Genomic DNA, 22,588 nt, shown 5'->3' on the forward strand with positions numbered 1-22,588 from the left:
CGGGATCAGTTATGGAACAGTTGAATGACAGGTAAATAGTTCCTTAATATAAAATGGGCAGCATAAATACACTGAAAAGAGGATCACACAGCTGTGAAATGACAAGTATACTGTTTACATTTTTAATTCAGGTTCTATAAGATGGCTTTTCTAACCTACAGTAGTTATAGTCCTAAAGAATTCAAACTTTACAGCTCAGAACACTATGTGAATGTGGTTAGTACTCTTAGAGTTCACAGTAATCGATACTGTAAATGCCCTGAACCGTTATGGTACAGTTGAATTACAAGTAACTAGAACCTTAATATGAAAAGGGCACGGTAAATACACTGAAAAGAGGTTCACACAGCTGTGAAATGAGTATACTGTGTATATTTTGAATTCCTGTTTAATAAGTTGGTTTTTCTAAACCGTAGTAGTTACAAGCTTTAAGAATATAAACTTATACAGGCCCGAGAGAGGTTTTGGAACTGTTGAATTACAAGAAAATAGAACCTTAATATGACAGTATACTGTTTACATTTTAAATTCAGGTTCAATACGATGGCTTTTCTAAACTACAGTAGCTATAATCCTTAAGAATTCAAACTTTTACGGGTCAGAACCCTATGTGAATGTGGTGAGTACTTTTAGAATGCACAGTAATCGATACTGGAATTGCCTGGAACGGTCATGGAACAGTTGAATTACAAGTAAATAGAACCTTAATATTAAACGGGCAGCTTAAATACACTGAAAAGAGTTTCACACAGCTGTGAAATGACGAGGATACTGTTTATGTTTTTAATTCCAATGAATTAGATGGCTTTTCTAAAGGAACATAGTTATAATCCTTTAAAATGCAAACTTATGGAGTTCAGAACCCTATGTGAATTTTGGTAAAACTCCAGGACTTGTAAATAATTCACACTGGAATTGCCCGGAAAAGGTTATCATACAGTTGAATTACAAATAAGTAGAAGCTTAATATCAAACAGGCAGCTTAAAACACTGAAAAGAGGTTCACACAGCTGTGAAAAGACGCCTACACTGTTTCCATTCTTAATTCCGGTTCAATAAGACGGCTTTTCTAAACGAATGTACCTATATTCCCTGGGAATCCAACCTTATACAGCTTAGAACACTACGTGAATGTGGTTTGTACTCTTAAAATTCACAGTATTAGACACTGGAATTACCCGGAAATGGTTATGGAACAGTTGAATTACAAGTAAATTGAACCTTAATATAAAACTGACATCGTAAATACACTGAAAAGAGGTTCACACAGCTGTGAAATGACGACTATACTCTTTACATTTTTAATTCAGGTTCAATAAGATGGCTTTTCTAAACTACTCTAGTTATAATCCTTAAGAATTCAAACTTTTACAGCTCAGAACACTATGTGAATGTGGTTAATCATCTTAGAATTCACAGTAATCGATACTGGAAATCCCGGGGAACGGTTAAGGAACAGATGAATTACAAGTAAATAGAACCTTAATATAAAACGGGTAGCTTAAATACACTGAAAGGAGGGTCACACAGCTGTGAAATGACGAGAATACTCTTTATATTTTTAATTCCGATTCAATAAATGGCTTTTCTAAATGAAGGTAGCTATATTCTGTCAGAATTCAAACTGATAGAGCTGAGAACACTATGTGAATGAGGTTAGAACTTTGGAATTCGCAGTAATAGATACTGGAATTGCCCGAGATCGGTTATGGAACGGTTGAATTAGAAGAAAATAGAAACTTCATATAAAACGGGCAGCGTAAATACACTGAAAAGAGGTTCACACAGATGTGAAATGACCAGTATACTGTTTACATTTTTTAATCGAGTTCAATAAGATGGCTTTTCTAAACTACAGTAGTTATGATCCTTAAGAATTCAAACTTATACCGCTCTGAACACTATGTGAATGTGGTTAGTACTCTTAGAATTCACAGTAATAGATACTGGAATTGCCCGGGTTCGGTTATGGAACAATTGAATTACAAGTAAACAGAACCTTCATATAAAACGGCCAGCTTAAATAACTGAAAATAGGTTAATACTGCTGTGAAATAACCAGTATACTGTTTACAGTTGTATTTCCAGTTCCATAAGATGGCTTTTCTAAACTACAGTTGCTATAATCCTTAAGATTTCAAACTTATACAGCTCAGAACACTATGTGAATGTGGATAATACTCATAGAATTCAGAGTAATAGATACTGGAATTGCCCGGGATCAGTTATGGAACAGTTGAATTACAAGAAAATAGAACCTTAATATAAAACGGGCAGCATAAATACATTGAAAACAGGATCAAACAGCTGTGAAATGAATATACTGTTTACATTTTTAATTCGAGTTCAATTAGATGGCTTTTCTAAATAAAAGTAGCTATTTTCTCAAATAATTCAAACTTTCACAGCTCAGAACACTATGTGAAGGAGCTTAGAATTCTTAGAATTCAGATTAATAGATACTGGAATTGCCGGGATCAGTTATGGAACAGTTGAATTACAAGAAAATAGAACCTTAATATAAAACGGGCAGCATAAATACATTGAAAACAGGATCAAACAGCTGTGAAATGAATATACTGTTTACATTTTTAATTCGAGTTCAATTAGGTGGCTTTTCTAAATAAAAGTAGCTATTTTCTCAAATAATTCAAAATTTCACAGCTCAGAACACTATGTGAAGGAGCTTAGAATTCTTAGAATTCAGATTAATAGATACTGGAATTGCCCGGGATCAGTTGGGGAACAGTTGAGTTACAAGAAAATAGAACCTTAATAATATACGGGTAGCTTAGATACACTGAAAAGAGGTTCACACTGCTGTGAAATGACCAATATACTGTTTCCATTTGTAATTGCAGTTCAATAAGATGGCTTTTCTAAACTACTCTAGTTATAATCCTTAAGATTTCAAACTTTCACAGCTCTGAACACTATGTGAATGTGGTTAGTACTCTTAGAATTCACAGTAATAGATACTGGAATTGCCCGAGAGACGTTATGGAACTGTTGAATTACAAGAAAATAGAAACTTAATATAAAACGGGCAGAGTAAATTCACTCAAAAGAGGTTCACACAGCTGTGAAATGACGAGTATACTGTTTATATTTTTAATTCCGGTGCAATGAGATGGCTTTTCTAAAGGAAAGTAGCTATATGCTCTCAGAATTCAAACTTTACAGAGCTGAGAACACTATGTAAATGAGGTTAGAACTTTTAAAATTCACAGTAATAGATACTGGAATTGCCCGGGATCAGTTATGGAACAGTTGAATGACAGGTAAATAGTTCCTTAATATAAAATGGGCAGCATAAATACACTGAAAAGAGGATCACACAGCTGTGAAATGACAAGTATACTGTTTACATTTTTAATTCAGGTTCTATAAGATGGCTTTTCTAACCTACAGTAGTTATAGTCCTAAAGAATTCAAACTTTACAGCTCAGAACACTATGTGAATGTGGTTAGTACTCTTAGAGTTCACAGTAATCGATACTGTAAATGCCCTGAACCGTTATGGTACAGTTGAATTACAAGTAACTAGAACCTTAATATGAAAAGGGCACGGTAAATACACTGAAAAGAGGTTCACACAGCTGTGAAATGAGTATACTGTGTATATTTTGAATTCCTGTTTAATAAGTTGGTTTTTCTAAACCATAGTAGTTACAAGCTTTAAGAATATAAACTTATACAGGCCCGAGAGAGGTTTTGGAACTGTTGAATTACAAGAAAATAGAACCTTAATATGACAGTATACTGTTTACATTTTAAATTCAGGTTCAATACGATGGCTTTTCTAAACTACAGTAGCTATAATCCTTAAGAATTCAAACTTTTACGGGTCAGAACCCTATGTGAATGTGGTGAGTACTTTTAGAATGCACACTAATCGATACTGGAATTGCCTGGAACGGTCATGGAACAGTTGAATTACAAGTAAATAGAACCTTAATATTAAACGGGCAGCTTAAATACACTGAAAAGAGTTTCACACAGCTGTGAAATGACGAGGATACTGTTTATGTTTTTAATTCCAATGAATTAGATGGCTTTTCTAAAGGAACATAGTTATAATCCTTTAAAATGCAAACTTATGGAGTTCAGAACCCTATGTGAATTTTGGTAAAACTCCAGGACTTGTAAATAATTCACACTGGAATTGCCCGGAAAAGGTTATCATACAGTTGAATTACAAGTAAGTAGAAGCTTAATATCAAACAGGCAGCTTAAAAACACTGAAAAGAGGTTCACACAGCTGTGAAAAGACGCCTATACTGTTTCCATTCTTAATTCCGGTTCAATAAGACGGCTTTTCTAAACGAATGTACCTATATTCCCTGGGAATCCAACCTTATACAGCTTAGAACACTACGTGAATGTGGTTTGTACTCTTAAAATTCACAGTATTAGACACTGGAATTACCCGGAAATGGTTATGGAACAGTTGAATTACAAGTAAATTGAACCTTAATATAAAACTGACATCGTAAATACACTGAAAAGAGGTTCACACAGCTGTGAAATGACGACTATACTCTTTACATTTTTAATTCAGGTTCAATAAGATGGCTTTTCTAAACTACTCTAGTTATAATCCTTAAGAATTCAAACTTTTACAGCTCAGAACACTATGTGAATGTGGTTAATCGTCTTAGAATTCACAGTAATCGATACTGGAAATCCCGGGGAACGGTTAAGGAACAGATGAATTACAAGTAAATAGAACCTTAATATAAAACGGGTAGCTTAAATACACTGAAAGGAGGGTCACACAGCTGTGAAATGACGAGTATACTCTTTATATTTTTAATTCCGATTCAATAAGATGGCTTTTCTAAATGAAGGTAGCTATATTCTGTCAGAATTCAAACTGATAGAGCTGAGAACACTATGTGAATGAGGTTAGAACTTTAGAATTCGCAGTAGTAGATACTGGAATTGCCCGAGATCGGTTATGGAACGGTTGAATTAGAAGAAAATAGAAACTTCATATAAAACGGGCAGCGTAAATACACTGAAAAGAGGTTCACACTGCTGTGAAATGACCAATATACTGTTTCCATTTGTAATTGCAGTTCAATAAGATGGCTTTTCTAAACTACTCTAGTTATAATCCTTAAGATTTCAAACTTTCACAGCTCTGAACACTATGTGAATGTGGTTAGTACTCTTAGAATTCACAGTAATAGATACTGGAATTGCCCGAGAGACGTTATGGAACTGTTGAATTACAAGAAAATAGAAACTTAATATAAAACGGGCAGAGTAAATTCACTCAAAAGAGGTTCACACAGCTGTGAAATGACGAGTATACTGTTTATATTTTTAATTCCGGTGCAATGAGATGGCTTTTCTAAAGGAAAGTAGCTATATGCTCTCAGAATTCAAACTTTACAGAGCTGAGAACACTATGTAAATGAGGTTAGAACTTTTAAAATTCACAGTAATAGATACTGGAATTGCCCGGGATCAGTTATGGAACAGTTGAATGACAGGTAAATAGTTCCTTAATATAAAATGGGCAGCATAAATACACTGAAAAGAGGATCACACAGCTGTGAAATGACAAGTATACTGTTTACATTTTTAATTCAGGTTCTATAAGATGGCTTTTCTAACCTACAGTAGTTATAGTCCTAAAGAATTCAAACTTTACAGCTCAGAACACTATGTGAATGTGGTTAGTACTCTTAGAGTTCACAGTAATCGATACTGTAAATGCCCTGAACCGTTATGGTACAGTTGAATTACAAGTAACTAGAACCTTAATATGAAAAGGGCACGGTAAATACACTGAAAAGAGGTTCACACAGCTGTGAAATGAGTATACTGTGTATATTTTGAATTCCTGTTTAATAAGTTGGTTTTTCTAAACCATAGTAGTTACAAGCTTTAAGAATATAAACTTATACAGGCCCGAGAGAGGTTTTGGAACTGTTGAATTACAAGAAAATAGAACCTTAATATGACAGTATACTGTTTACATTTTAAATTCAGGTTCAATACGATGGCTTTTCTAAACTACAGTAGCTATAATCCTTAAGAATTCAAACTTTTACGGGTCAGAACCCTATGTGAATGTGGTGAGTACTTTTAGAATGCACACTAATCGATACTGGAATTGCCTGGAACGGTCATGGAACAGTTGAATTACAAGTAAATAGAACCTTAATATTAAACGGGCAGCTTAAATACACTGAAAAGAGTTTCACACAGCTGTGAAATGACGAGGATACTGTTTATGTTTTTAATTCCAATGAATTAGATGGCTTTTCTAAAGGAACATAGTTATAATCCTTTAAAATGCAAACTTATGGAGTTCAGAACCCTATGTGAATTTTGGTAAAACTCCAGGACTTGTAAATAATTCACACTGGAATTGCCCGGAAAAGGTTATCATACAGTTGAATTACAAGTAAGTAGAAGCTTAATATCAAACAGGCAGCTTAAAAACACTGAAAAGAGGTTCACACAGCTGTGAAAAGACGCCTATACTGTTTCCATTCTTAATTCCGGTTCAATAAGACGGCTTTTCTAAACGAATGTACCTATATTCCCTGGGAATCCAACCTTATACAGCTTAGAACACTACGTGAATGTGGTTTGTACTCTTAAAATTCACAGTATTAGACACTGGAATTACCCGGAAATGGTTATGGAACAGTTGAATTACAAGTAAATTGAACCTTAATATAAAACTGACATCGTAAATACACTGAAAAGAGGTTCACACAGCTGTGAAATGACGACTATACTCTTTACATTTTTAATTCAGGTTCAATAAGATGGCTTTTCTAAACTACTCTAGTTATAATCCTTAAGAATTCAAACTTTTACAGCTCAGAACACTATGTGAATGTGGTTAATCGTCTTAGAATTCACAGTAATCGATACTGGAAATCCCGGGGAACGGTTAAGGAACAGATGAATTACAAGTAAATAGAACCTTAATATAAAACGGGTAGCTTAAATACACTGAAAGGAGGGTCACACAGCTGTGAAATGACGAGTATACTCTTTATATTTTTAATTCCGATTCAATAAGATGGCTTTTCTAAATGAAGGTAGCTATATTCTGTCAGAATTCAAACTGATAGAGCTGAGAACACTATGTGAATGAGGTTAGAACTTTAGAATTCGCAGTAGTAGATACTGGAATTGCCCGAGATCGGTTATGGAACGGTTGAATTAGAAGAAAATAGAAACTTCATATAAAACGGGCAGCGTAAATACACTGAAAAGAGGTTCACACTGCTGTGAAATGACCAATATACTGTTTCCATTTGTAATTGCAGTTCAATAAGATGGCTTTTCTAAACTACTCTAGTTATAATCCTTAAGATTTCAAACTTTCACAGCTCTGAACACTATGTGAATGTGGTTAGTACTCTTAGAATTCACAGTAATAGATACTGGAATTGCCCGAGAGACGTTATGGAACTGTTGAATTACAAGAAAATAGAAACTTAATATAAAACGGGCAGAGTAAATTCACTCAAAAGAGGTTCACACAGCTGTGAAATGACGAGTATACTGTTTATATTTTTAATTCCGGTGCAATGAGATGGCTTTTCTAAAGGAAAGTAGCTATATGCTCTCAGAATTCAAACTTTACAGAGCTGAGAACACTATGTAAATGAGGTTAGAACTTTTAAAATTCACAGTAATAGATACTGGAATTGCCTGGGATCAGTTATGGAACAGTTGAATGACAGGTAAATAGTTCCTTAATATAAAATGGGCAGCATAAATACACTGAAAAGAGGATCACACAGCTGTGAAATGACAAGTATACTGTTTACATTTTTAATTCAGGTTCTATAAGATGGCTTTTCTAACCTACAGTAGTTATAGTCCTAAAGAATTCAAACTTTACAGCTCAGAACACTATGTGAATGTGGTTAGTACTCTTAGAGTTCACAGTAATCGATACTGTAAATGCCCTGAACCGTTATGGTACAGTTGAATTACAAGTAACTAGAACCTTAATATGAAAAGGGCACGGTAAATACACTGAAAAGAGGTTCACACAGCTGTGAAATGAGTATACTGTGTATATTTTGAATTCCTGTTTAATAAGTTGGTTTTTCTAAACCGTAGTAGTTACAAGCTTTAAGAATATAAACTTATACAGGCCCGAGAGAGGTTTTGGAACTGTTGAATTACAAGAAAATAGAACCTTAATATGACAGTATACTGTTTACATTTTAAATTCAGGTTCAATACGATGGCTTTTCTAAACTACAGTAGCTATAATCCTTAAGAATTCAAACTTTTACGGGTCAGAACCCTATGTGAATGTGGTGAGTACTTTTAGAATGCACACTAATCGATACTGGAATTGCCTGGAACGGTCATGGAACAGTTGAATTACAAGTAAATAGAACCTTAATATTAAACGGGCAGCTTAAATACACTGAAAAGAGTTTCACACAGCTGTGAAATGACGAGGATACTGTTTATGTTTTTAATTCCAATGAATTAGATGGCTTTTCTAAAGGAACATAGTTATAATCCTTTAAAATGCAAACTTATGGAGTTCAGAACCCTATGTGAATTTTGGTAAAACTCCAGGACTTGTAAATAATTCACACTGGAATTGCCCGGATAAGGTTATCATACAGTTGAATTACAATTAAGTAGAAGCTTAATATCAAACAGGCAGCTTAAAAACACTGAAAAGAGGTTCACACAGCTGTGAAAAGACGCCTACACTGTTTCCATTCTTAATTCCGGTTCAATAAGACGGCTTTTCTAAACGAATGTACCTATATTCCCTGGGAATCCAACCTTATACAGCTTAGAACACTACGTGAATGTGGTTTGTACTCTTAAAATTCACAGTATTAGACACTGGAATTACCCGGAAATGGTTATGGAACAGTTGAATTACAAGTAAATTGAACCTAAATATAAAACTGACATCGTAAATACACTGAAAAGAGGTTCACACAGCTGTGAAATGACGACTATACTCTTTACATTTTTAATTCAGGTTCAATAAGATGGCTTTTCTAAACTACTCTAGTTATAATCCTTAAGAATTCAAACTTTTACAGCTCAGAACACTATGTGAATGTGGTTAATCGTCTTAGAATTCACAGTAATCGATACTGGAAATCCCGGGGAACGGTTAAGGAACAGATGAATTACAAGTAAATAGAACCTTAATATAAAACGGGTAGCTTAAATACACTGAAAGGAGGGTCACACAGCTGTGAAATGACGAGAATACTCTTTATATTTTTAATTCCGATTCAATAAATGGATTTTCTAAATGAAGGTAGCTATATTCTGTCAGAATTCAAACTGATAGTGCTGAGAACACTATGTGAATGAGGTTAGAACTTTGGAATTCGCAGTAATAGATACTGGAATTGCCCGAGATCGGTTATGGAACGGTTGAATTAGAAGAAAATAGAAACTTCATATAAAACGGGCAGCGTAAATACACTGAAAAGAGGTTCACACAGATGTGAAATGACCAGTATACTGTTTACATTTTTTAATCGAGTTCAATAAGATGGCTTTTCTAAACTACAGTAGTTATGATCCTTAAGAATTCAAACTTATACCGCTCTGAACACTATGTGAATGTGGTTAGTACTCTTAGAATTCACAGTAATAGATACTGGAATTGCCCGGGTTCGGTTATGGAACAATTGAATTACAAGTAAACAGAACCTTCATATAAAACGGCCAGCTTAAATAACTGAAAATAGGTAAATACTGCTGTGAAATAACCAGTATACTGTTTACAGTTGTATTTCCAGTTCCATAAGATGGCTTTTCTAAACTACAGTTGCTATAATCCTTAAGATTTCAAACTTATACAGCTCAGAACACTATGTGAATGTGGATAATACTCATAGAATTCAGAGTAATAGATACTGGAATTGCCCGGGATCAGTTATGGAACAGTTGAATTACAAGAAAATAGAACCTTAATATAAAACGGGCAGCATAAATACATTGAAAACAGGATCAAACAGCTGTGAAATGAATATACTGTTTACATTTTTAATTCGAGTTCAATTAGGTGGCTTTTCTAAATAAAAGTAGCTATTTTCTCAAATAATTCAAAATTTCACAGCTCAGAACACTATGTGAAGGAGCTTAGAATTCTTAGAATTCAGATTAATAGATACTGGAATTGCCCGGGATCAGTTGGGGAACAGTTGAGTTACAAGAAAATAGAACCTTAATAATATACGGGTAGCTTAGATACACTGAAAAGAGGTTCACACTGCTGTGAAATGACCAATATACTGTTTCCATTTGTAATTGCAGTTCAATAAGATGGCTTTTCTAAACTACTCTAGTTATAATCCTTAAGATTTCAAACTTTCACAGCTCTGAACACTATGTGAATGTGGTTAGTACTCTTAGAATTCACAGTAATAGATACTGGAATTGCCCGAGAGACGTTATGGAACTGTTGAATTACAAGAAAATAGAAACTTAATATAAAACGGGCAGAGTAAATTCACTCAAAAGAGGTTCACACAGCTGTGAAATGACGAGTATACTGTTTATATTTTTAATTCCGGTGCAATGAGATGGCTTTTCTAAAGGAAAGTAGCTATATGCTCTCAGAATTCAAACTTTACAGAGCTGAGAACACTATGTAAATGAGGTTAGAACTTTTAAAATTCACAGTAATAGATACTGGAATTGCCCGGGATCAGTTATGGAACAGTTGAATGACAGGTAAATAGTTCCTTAATATAAAATGAGCAGCATAAATACACTGAAAAGAGGATCACACAGCTGTGAAATGACAAGTATACTGTTTACATTTTTAATTCAGGTTCTATAAGATGGCTTTTCTAACCTACAGTAGTTATAGTCCTAAAGAATTCAAACTTTACAGCTCAGAACACTATGTGAATGTGGTTAGTACTCTTAGAGTTCACAGTAATCGATACTGTAAATGCCCTGAACCATTATGGTACAGTTGAATTACAAGTAACTAGAACCTTAATATGAAAAGGGCACGGTAAATACACTGAAAAGAGGTTCACACAGCTGTGAAATGAGTATACTGTGTATATTTTGAATTCCTGTTTAATAAGTTGGTTTTTCTAAACCGTAGTAGTTACAAGCTTTAAGAATATAAACTTATACAGGCCCGAGAGAGGTTTTGGAACTGTTGAATTACAAGAAAATAGAACCTTAATATGACAGTATACTGTTTACATTTTAAATTCAGGTTCAATACGATGGCTTTTCTAAACTACAGTAGCTATAATCCTTAAGAATTCAAACTTTTACGGGTCAGAACCCTATGTGAATGTGGTGAGTACTTTTAGAATGCACACTAATCGATACTGGAATTGCCTGGAACGGTCATGGAACAGTTGAATTACAAGTAAATAGAACCTTAATATTAAACGGGCTGCTTAAATACACTGAAAAGAGTTTCACACAGCTGTGAAATGACGAGGATACTGTTTATGTTTTTAATTCCAATGAATTAGATGGCTTTTCTAAAGGAACATAGTTATAATCCTTTAAAATGCAAACTTATGGAGTTCAGAACCCTATGTGAATTTTGGTAAAACTCCACGACTTGTAAATAATTCACACTGGAATTGCCCGGAAAAGGTTATCATACAGTTGAATTACAAGTAAGTAGAAGCTTAATATCAAACAGGCAGCTTAAAAACACTGAAAAGAGGTTCACACAGCTGTGAAAAGACGCCTACACTGTTTCCATTCTTAATTCCGGTTCAATAAGACAGCTTTTCTGAACGAATGTACCTATATTCCCTGGGAATCCAACCTTATACAGCTTAGAACACTACGTGAATGTGGTTTGTACTCTTAAAATTCACAGTATTAGACACTGGAATTACCCGGAAATGGTTATGGAACAGTTGAATTACAAGTAAATTGAACCTTAATATAAAACTGACATCGTAAATACACTGAAAAGAGGTTCACACAGCTGTGAAATGACGACTATACTCTTTACATTTTTAATTCAGGTTCAATAAGATGGCTTTTCTAAACTACTCTAGTTATAATCCTTAAGAATTCAAACTTGTACAGCTCAGAACACTATGTGAATGTGGTTAATCGTCTTAGAATTCACAGTAATCGATACTGGAAATCCCGGGGAACGGTTAAGGAACAGATGAATTACAAGTAAATAGAACCTTAATATAAAACGGGTAGCTTAAATACACTGAAAGGAGGGTCACACAGCTGTGAAATGACGAGAATACTCTTTATATTTTTAATTCCGATTCAATAAATGGCTTTTCTAAATGAAGGTAGCTATATTCTGTCAGAATTCAAAATGATAGAGCTGAGAACACTATGTGAATGAGGTTAGAACTTTGGAATTCGCAGTAATAGATACTGGAATTGCCCGAGATCGGTTATTGAACGGTTGAATTAGAAGAAAATAGAAACTTCATATAAAACGGGCAGCGTAAATACACTGAAAAGAGGTTCACACAGATGTGAAATGACCAGTATACTGTTTACATTTTTTAATCGAGTTCAATAAGATGGCTTTTCTAAACTACAGTAGTTATGATCCTTAAGAATTCAAACTTATACAGCTCTGAACACTATGTGAATGTGGTTAGTACTCTTAGAATTCACAGTAATAGATACTGGAATTGCCCGGGTTCGGTTATGGAACAATTGAATTACAAGTAAACAGAACCTTCATATAAAACGGCCAGCTTAAATAACTGAAAATAGGTAAATACTGCTGTGAAATAACCAGTATACTGTTTACAGTTGTATTTCCAGTTCCATAAGATGGCTTTTCTAAACTACAGTTGCTATAATCCTTAAGATTTCAAACTTATACAGCTCAGAACACTATGTGAATGTGGATAATACTCATAGAATTCAGAGTAATAGATACTGGAATTGCCCGGGATCAGTTATGGAACAGTTGAATTACAAGAAAATAGAACCTTAATATAAAACGGGCAGCATAAATACATTGAAAACAGGATCAAACAGCTGTGAAATGAATATACTGTTTACATTTTTAATTCGAGTTCAATTAGGTGGCTTTTCTAAATAAAAGTAGCTATTTTCTCAAATAATTCAAAATTTCACAGCTCAGAACACTATGTGAAGGAGCTTAGAATTCTTAGAATTCAGATTAATAGATACTGGAATTGCCCGGGATCAGTTGGGGAACAGTTGAGTTACAAGAAAATAGAACCTTAATAATATACGGGTAGCTTAGATACACTGAAAAGAGGTTCACACTGCTGTGAAATGACCAATATACTGTTTCCATTTGTAATTGCAGTTCAATAAGATGGCTTTTCTAAACTACTCTAGTTATAATCCTTAAGATTTCAAACTTTCACAGCTCTGAACACTATGTGAATGTGGTTAGTACTCTTAGAATTCACAGTAATAGATACTGGAATTGCCCGAGAGACGTTATGGAACTGTTGAATTACAAGAAAATAGAAACTTAATATAAAACGGGCAGAGTAAATTCACTCAAAAGAGGTTCACACAGCTGTGAAATGACGAGTATACTGTTTATATTTTTAATTCCGGTGCAATGAGATGGCTTTTCTAAAGGAAAGTAGCTATATGCTCTCAGAATTCAAACTTTACAGAGCTGAGAACACTATGTAAATGAGGTTAGAACTTTTAAAATTCACAGTAATAGATACTGGAATTGCCCGGGATCAGTTATGGAACAGTTGAATGACAGGTAAATAGTTCCTTAATATAAAATGAGCAGCATAAATACACTGAAAAGAGGATCACACAGCTGTGAAATGACAAGTATACTGTTTACATTTTTAATTCAGGTTCTATAAGATGGCTTTTCTAACCTACAGTAGTTATAGTCCTAAAGAATTCAAACTTTACAGCTCAGAACACTATGTGAATGTGGTTAGTACTCTTAGAGTTCACAGTAATCGATACTGTAAATGCCCTGAACCGTTATGGTACAGTTGAATTACAAGTAACTAGAACCTTAATATGAAAAGGGCACGGTAAATACACTGAAAAGAGGTTCACACAGCTGTGAAATGACGATTATACTGTGTATATTTTGAATTCCTGTTTAATAAGTTGGTTTTTCTAAACCGTAGTAGTTACAAGCTTTAAGAATATAAACTTATACAGGCCCGAGAGAGGTTTTGGAACTGTTGAATTACAAGAAAATAGAACCTTAATATGACAGCATACTGTTTACATTTTAAATTCAGGTTCAATACGATGGCTTTTCTAAACTACAGTAGCTATAATCCTTAAGAATTCAAACTTTTACGGGTCAGAACCCTATGTGAATGTGGTGAGTACTTTTAGAATGCACACTAATCGATACTGGAATTGCCTGGAACGGTCATGGAACAGTTGAATTACAAGTAAATAGAACCTTAATATTAAACGGGCTGCTTAAATACACTGAAAAGAGTTTCACACAGCTGTGAAATGACGAGGATACTGTTTATGTTTTTAATTCCAATGAATTAGATGGCTTTTCTAAAGGAACATAGTTATAATCCTTTAAAATGCAAACTTATGGAGTTCAGAACCCTATGTGAATTTTGGTAAAACTCCACGACTTGTAAATAATTCACACTGGAATTGCCCGGAAAAGGTTATCATACAGTTGAATTACAAGTAAGTAGAAGCTTAATATCAAACAGGCAGCTTAAAAACACTGAAAAGAGGTTCACACAGCTGTGAAAAGACGCCTACACTGTTTCCATTCTTAATTCCGGTTCAATAAGACGGCTTTTCTAAACGAATGTACCTATATTCCCTGGAAATCCAACCTTATACAGCTTAGAACACTACGTGAATGTGGTTTGTACTCTTAAAATTCACAGTATTAGACACTGGAATTACCCGGAAATGGTTATGGAACAGTTGAATTACAAGTAAATTGAACCTTAATATAAAACTGACATCGTAAATACACTGAAAAGAGGTTCACACAGCTGTGAAATGACGACTATACTCTTTACATTTTTAATTCAGGTTCAATAAGATGGCTTTTCTAAACTACTCTAGTTATAATCCTTAAAAATTCAAACTTTTACAGCTCAGAACACTATGTGAATGTGGTTAATCGTCTTAGAATTCACAGTAATCGATACTGGAAATCCCGGGGAACGGTTAAGGAACAGATGAATTACAAGTAAATAGAACCTTAATATAAAACGGGTAGCTTAAATACACTGAAAGGAGGGTCACACAGCTGTGAAATGACGAGAATACTCTTTATATTTTTAATTCCGATTCAATAAATGGCTTTTCTAAATGAAGGTAGCTATATTCTGTCAGAATTCAAACTGATAGAGCTGAGAACACTATGTGAATGAGGTTAGAACTTTGGAATTCGCAGTAATAGATACTGGAATTGCCCGAGATCGGTTATGGAATGGTTGAATTAGAAGAAAATAGAAACTTCATATAAAACGGGCAGCGTAAATACACTGAAAAGAGGTTCACACAGATGTGAAATGACCAGTATACTGTTTACATTTTTTAATCGAGTTCAATAAGATGGCTTTTCTAAACTACAGTAGTTATGATCCTTAAGAATTCAAACTTATACAGCTCTGAACACTATGTGAATGTGGTTAGTACTCTTAGAATTCACAGTAATAGATACTGGAATTGCCCGGGTTCGGTTATGGAACAATTGAATTACAAGTAAACAGAACCTTCATATAAAACGGCCAGCTTAAATAACTGAAAATAGGTTAATACTGCTGTGAAATAACCAGTATACTGTTTACAGTTGTATTTCCAGTTCCATAAGATGGCTTTTCTAAACTACAGTTGCTATAATCCTTAAGATTTCAAACTTATACAGCTCAGAACACTATGTGAATGTGGATAATACTCATAGAATTCAGAGTAATAGATACTGGAATTGCCCGGGATCAGTTATGGAACAGTTGAATTACAAGAAAATAGAACCTTAATATAAAACGGGCAGCATAAATACATTGAAAACAGGATCAAACAGCTGTGAAATGAATATACTGTTTACATTTTTAATTCGAGTTCAATTAGGTGGCTTTTCTAAATAAAAGTAGCTATTTTCTCAAATAATTCAAAATTTCACAGCTCAGAACACTATGTGAAGGAGCTTAGAATTCTTAGAATTCAGATTAATAGATACTGGAATTGCCCGGGATCAGTTGGGGAACAGTTGAGTTACAAGAAAATAGAACCTTAATAATATACGGATAGCTTAGATACACTGAAAAGAGGTTCACACTGCTGTGAAATGACCAATATACTGTTTCCATTTGTAATTGCAGTTCAATAAGATGGCTTTTCTAAACTACTCTAGTTATAATCCTTAAGATTTCAAACTTTCACAGCTCTGAACACTATGTGAATGTGGTTAGTACTCTTAGAATTCACAGTAATAGATACTGGAATTGCCCGAGAGACGTTATGGAACTGTTGAATTACAAGAAAATAGAAACTTAATATAAAACGGGCAGAGTAAATTCACTCAAAAGAGGTTCACACAGCTGTGAAATGACGAGTATACTGTTTATATTTTTAATTCCGGTGCAATGAGATGGCTTTTCTAAAGGAAAGTAGCTATATGCTCTCAGAATTCAAACTTTACAGAGCTGAGAACACTATGTAAATGAGGTTAGAACTTTTAAAATTCACAGTAATAGATACTGGAATTGCCCGGGATCAGTTATGGAACAGTTGAATGACAGGTAAATAGTTCCTTAATATAAAATGAGCAGCATAAATACACTGAAAAGAGGATCACACAGCTGTGAAATGACAAGTATACTGTTTACATTTTTAATTCAGGTTCTATAAGATGGCTTTTCTAACCTACAGTAGTTATAGTCCTAAAGAATTCAAACTTTACAGCTCAGAACACTATGTGAATGTGGTTAGTACTCTTAGAGTTCACAGTAATCGATACTGTAAATGCCCTGAACCGTTATGGTACAGTTGAATTACAAGTAACTAGAACCTTAATATGAAAAGGGCACGGTAAATACACTGAAAAGAGGTTCACACAGCTGTGAAATGACGATTATACTGTGTATATTTTGAATTCCTGTTTAATAAGTTGGTTTTTCTAAACCGTAGTAGTTACAAGCTTTAAGAATATAAACTTATACAGGCCCGAGAGAGGTTTTGGAACTGTTGAATTACAAGAAAATAGAACCTTAATATGACAGCATACTGTTTACATTTTAAATTCAGGTTCAATACGATGGCTTTTCTAAACTACAGTAGCTATAATCCTTAAGAATTCAAACTTTTACGGGTCAGAACCCTATGTGAATGTGGTGAGTACTTTTAGAATGCACACTAATCGATACTGGAATTGCCTGGAACGGTCATGGAACAGTTGAATTACAAGTAAATAGAACCTTAATATTAAACGGGCTGCTTAAATACACTGAAAAGAGTTTCACACAGCTGTGAAATGACGAGGATACTGTTTATGTTTTTAATTCCAATGAATTAGATGGCTTTTCTAAAGGAACATAGTTATAATCCTTTAAAATGCAAACTTATGGAGTTCAGAACCCTATGTGAATTTTGGTAAAACTCCACGACTTGTAAATAATTCACACTGGAATTGCCCGGAAAAGGTTATCATACAGTTGAATTACAAGTAAGTAGAAGCTTAATATCAAACAGGCAGCTTAAAAACACTGAAAAGAGGTTCACACAGCTGTGAAAAGACGCCTACACTGTTTCCATTCTTAATTCCGGTTCAATAAGACGGCTTTTCTAAACGAATGTACCTATATTCCTGGGAATCCAACCTTATACAGCTTAGAACACTACGTGAATGTGGTTTGTACTCTTAAAATTCACAGTATTAGACACTGGAATTACCCGGAAATGGTTATGGAACAGTTGAATTACAAGTAAATTGAACCTTAATATAAAACTGACATCGTAAATACACTGAAAAGAGGTTCACACAGCTGTGAAATGACGACTATACTCTTTACATTTTTAATTCAGGTTCAATAAGATGGCTTTTCTAAACTACTCTAGTTATAATCCTTAAAAATTCAAACTTTTACAGCTCAGAACACTATGTGAATGTGGTTAATCGTCTTAGAATTCACAGTAATCGATACTGGAAATCCCGGGGAACGGTTAAGGAACAGATGAATTACAAGTAAATAGAACCTTAATATAAAACGGGTAGCTTAAATACACTGAAAGGAGGGTCACACAGCTGTGAAATGACGAGAATACTCTTTATATTTTTAATTCCGATTCAATAAATGGCTTTTCTAAATGAAGGTAGCTATATTCTGTCAGAATTCAAACTGATAGAGCTGAGAACACTATGTGAATGAGGTTAGAACTTTGGAATTCGCAGTAATAGATACTGGAATTGCCCGAGATCGGTTATGGAATGGTTGAATTAGAAGAAAATAGAAACTTCATATAAAACGGGCAGCGTAAATACACTGAAAAGAGGTTCACACAGATGTGAAATGACCAGTATACTGTTTACATTTTTTAATCGAGTTCAATAAGATGGCTTTTCTAAACTACAGTAGTTATGATCCTTAAGAATTCAAACTTATACAGCTCTGAACACTATGTGAATGTGGTTAGTACTCTTAGAATTCACAGTAATAGATACTGGAATTGCCCGGGTTCGGTTATGGAACAATTGAATTACAAGTAAACAGAACCTTCATATAAAACGGCCAGCTTAAATAACTGAAAATAGGTTAATACTGCTGTGAAATAACCAGTATACTGTTTACAGTTGTATTTCCAGTTCCATAAGATGGCTTTTCTAAACTACAGTTGCTATAATCCTTAAGATTTCAAACTTATACAGCTCAGAACACTATGTGAATGTGGATAATACTCATAGAATTCAGAGTAATAGATACTGGAATTGCCCGGGATCAGTTATGGAACAGTTGAATTACAAGAAAATAGAACCTTAATATAAAACGGGCAGCATAAATACATTGAAAACAGGATCAAACAGCTGTGAAATGAATATACTGTTTACATTTTTAATTCGAGTTCAATTAGGTGGCTTTTCTAAATAAAAGTAGCTATTTTCTCAAATAATTCAAAATTTCACAGCTCAGAACACTATGTGAATGAGCTTAGAATTCTTAGAATTCAGAGTAATACATACTGGCATTGCCGGGGATCAGTTAGGGAACCGTTGAATTACAAGAAAATAGAACCTTAATAATATACGGGTAGCTTAGATACACTGAAAAGAGGATCACACTGCTGTGAAATGACCAATATACTGTTTCCATTTGTAATTGCAGTTCAATAAGATGGCTTTTCTAAACTACTCTAGTTATAATCCTTAAGATTTCAAACTTTCACAGCTCTGAACACTATGTGAATGTGGTTAGTACTCTTAGAATTCACAGTAATAGATACTGGAATTGCCCGAGAGACGTTATGGAACTGTTGAATTACAAGAAAATAGAAACTTATTATCAAACGGGCAGAGTAAATTCTCTCAAAAGAGGTTAACAGAGCTGTGAAATGACGAGTATACTGTTTATATTTTTAATTCCGGTGCAATGAGATGGCTTTTCTAAAGGAAAGTAGCTATATGCTCTCAGAATTCAAACTTACGGAGCTGAGAACACTATGTTAATGAGGTTAGAACTTTTAAAATTCACAGTAATAGATACTGGAATTGCCCGGGATCAGTTATGGAACAGTTGAATGACAGGTAAATAGTTCCTTAATATAAAATGGGCAGCATAAATACACTGAAAAGAGGATCACACAGCTGTGAAATGACAAGTATACTGTTTACATTTTTAATTCAGGTTCTATAAGATGGCTTTTCCAACCTACAATAGTTATAGTTCTAAAGAATTCAAACTTTACAGCTCAGAACACTATGTGAATGTGGTTAGTACTCTTAGAGTTCACAGTAATCGATACTGTAAATGCCCTGAACCGTTATGGTACAGTTGAATTACAAGTAAATAGAACCTTAATATAAAAAGGGCACGTTAAATACACTGAAAAGAGTTTCACACAGCTGTGAAATGAGTATACTGTGTATATTTTTAATTCCTGTTTAATAAGTTGGTTTTTCTAAACCGTAGTAGTTACAATCTTTAAGAATATGAACTTATACAGGCCCGAGAGAGGTTTTGGAACTGTTGAATTACAAGAAAATAGAACCTTAATATGACAGTATACTGTTTACATTTTAAATTCAGTTTCAATACCATGGCTTTTCTAAACTACAGTAGTTATAATCCTTAAGAATTCAAACTTTTACGGGTCAGAACCCTATGTGAATGTGGTGAGTACTTTTAGAATGCACAGTAATCGATACTGGAATTGCCTGGAACGGTCATGGAACAGTTGAATTACAAGTAAATAGAACCTTAATATTAAACGGGCAGCTTAAATACACTGAAAAGAGTTTCTCACAGCTGTGAAATGATGAGTATACTGTTTATGTTTTTAATTCCAATGAATTAGATGGCTTTTCTTAAGGAACATAGTTATAATCCTTTAAAATTCAAACTTCTGGAGTTCAGAACCCTATGTGAATTTTGGTAAAACTCCAGGACTTCTAAATAATTCACACTGGAATTGCCCGGAAAAGGTTATCATACAGTTGAATTACAAGTAAGTAAAAGCTTAATATAAAACAGGCACCTTAAAAACACTGAAAAGAGGTTCACACAGCTGTGAAAAGACGCCTACACTGTTTACATTCTTAATTCCGGTTCAATAAGATGGCTTTTCTAAACGAATGTACTATATTCCCTGGGAATCCAACCTTATAGAGCTTAGAACACTATGTGAATGTGGTTTGTACTTTTAAATTTCACAGTATTAGACACTGGAATTACCCGGAAATGGTTATGGAACAGTTGAATTACAAGTAAATTGAACCTTAATATAAAACTGACATCGTAAATACACTGAAAAGAGGTTCACACAGCTGTGAAATGATGACTATACTCTTTACATTTTTAATTCAGTTTCAATAAGATGGCTTTTCTAATCTCCTCTAGTTATAATCCTTAAGAATTCAAATTTATACAGCTCTGAACACTATGTGAATGTGTTTAGTACTCTTAGAATTCACAGTAATAGATACTGGAATTGCCCGGGTTCGGTTATGGGACAACTGAATTACAAGAAAACAGAACCTTAATATAATACGGGCAGCATAAATACATTGAAAACAGGATCAGCTGTGAAATGAGTATACTGTTTACATTTTTAAATTGAGTTAAATTAGATGGCTTTTTAAATAAAAGTAGCTATTTTCTCAAATAATTCAAACTTTCACAGCTCAGAACACTATGTGAATGAGCTTAGAATTCTTAGAATTCAGAGTAATAGATACTGGAATTGCCCAGGATCAGTTAGGGAACAGATGAATTACATGAAAATAGAACCTTAATAATATACGGGTAGCTTAAATACACTGAAAAGAGGTTCACACTGCTGTGAAATGACCAAAATACTGTTTACATTTGTAATTGCAGTTCAATAAGATGGCTTTTCTAAACTACTCTAGTTATAATCCTTAAGATTTCAAACTTTCACAGCTCTGAACACTATGTGAATGTGGTTAGTACTCTTAGAATTCACAGTAATAGATACTGGAATTGCCCGGGTTCGGTTATGGAACAATTGAATTAAAAGTAAACAGAACCTTAGTATAAAACGGCCAGCTTAAATAACTGAAAATAGGTTAATACTGCTGTGAAATAACCAGTATACTGTTTACAGTTGTATTTCCAGTTCCATAAGATGGCTTTTCTAAACTATAGTTGCTATAATCCTTAAGATTTCAAACTTGTACAGCTCAGAACACTATGTGAATGTGGATAATACTCATAGAATTCAGAGTAATAGATACTGGAATTGCCCGGGATCAGTTATGGAACAGTTGAATTACAAGAAAATAGAACCTTAATATAAAACGGGCAGCATAAATACATTGAAAACAGGATCAAACAGCTGTGAAATGAGTATACTGTTTACATTTTTAATTCGAGTTCAATTAGATGGCTTTTCTAAATAAAAGTAGCTATTTTTTCAAATAATTCAAACTTTCACAACTCAGAACACTATGTGAATGAGCTTAGAATTCTTAGAATTCGGAGTAGTAGATACTGGAATTGCCCGGGTCAGTTAGGGAACAGTTGAATTACAAGAAAATAGAATCTTAATAATATACGGGTAGCTTAAATACACTGAAAAGAGGTTCACACTGCTGTGAAATGACCAATATACTGTTTCCATTTGTAATTGCAGTTCAATAAGATGGCTTTTCTAAACTACTCTAGTTATAATCCTTAAGATTTCAAACTTTCACAGCTCTGAACACTATGTGAATGTGGTTAGTACTCTTAGAATTCACAGTAATAGATACTGGAATTGCCCGAGAGACGTTATGGAACTGTTGAATTACAAGAAAATAGAAACTTAATATAAAACGGGCACAGTAAATTCACTCAAAAGAGGTTCACACAGCTGTGAAATGACGAGTATACTGTTTATATTTTTAATTCTGGTGCAATGAGATGGCTTTTCTAAAGGAAAGTAGCTATATGCCCTCAGAATTCAAACT

The sequence above is a fragment of the Myotis yumanensis genome, unplaced genomic scaffold (genome assembly GCF_028538775.1).
Source record: "Myotis yumanensis isolate MYYU_CA2020_CCGP unplaced genomic scaffold, mMyoYum1.0.hap1 SCAF_3, whole genome shotgun sequence".
Classification (NCBI taxonomy): domain Eukaryota; kingdom Metazoa; phylum Chordata; class Mammalia; order Chiroptera; family Vespertilionidae; genus Myotis; species Myotis yumanensis.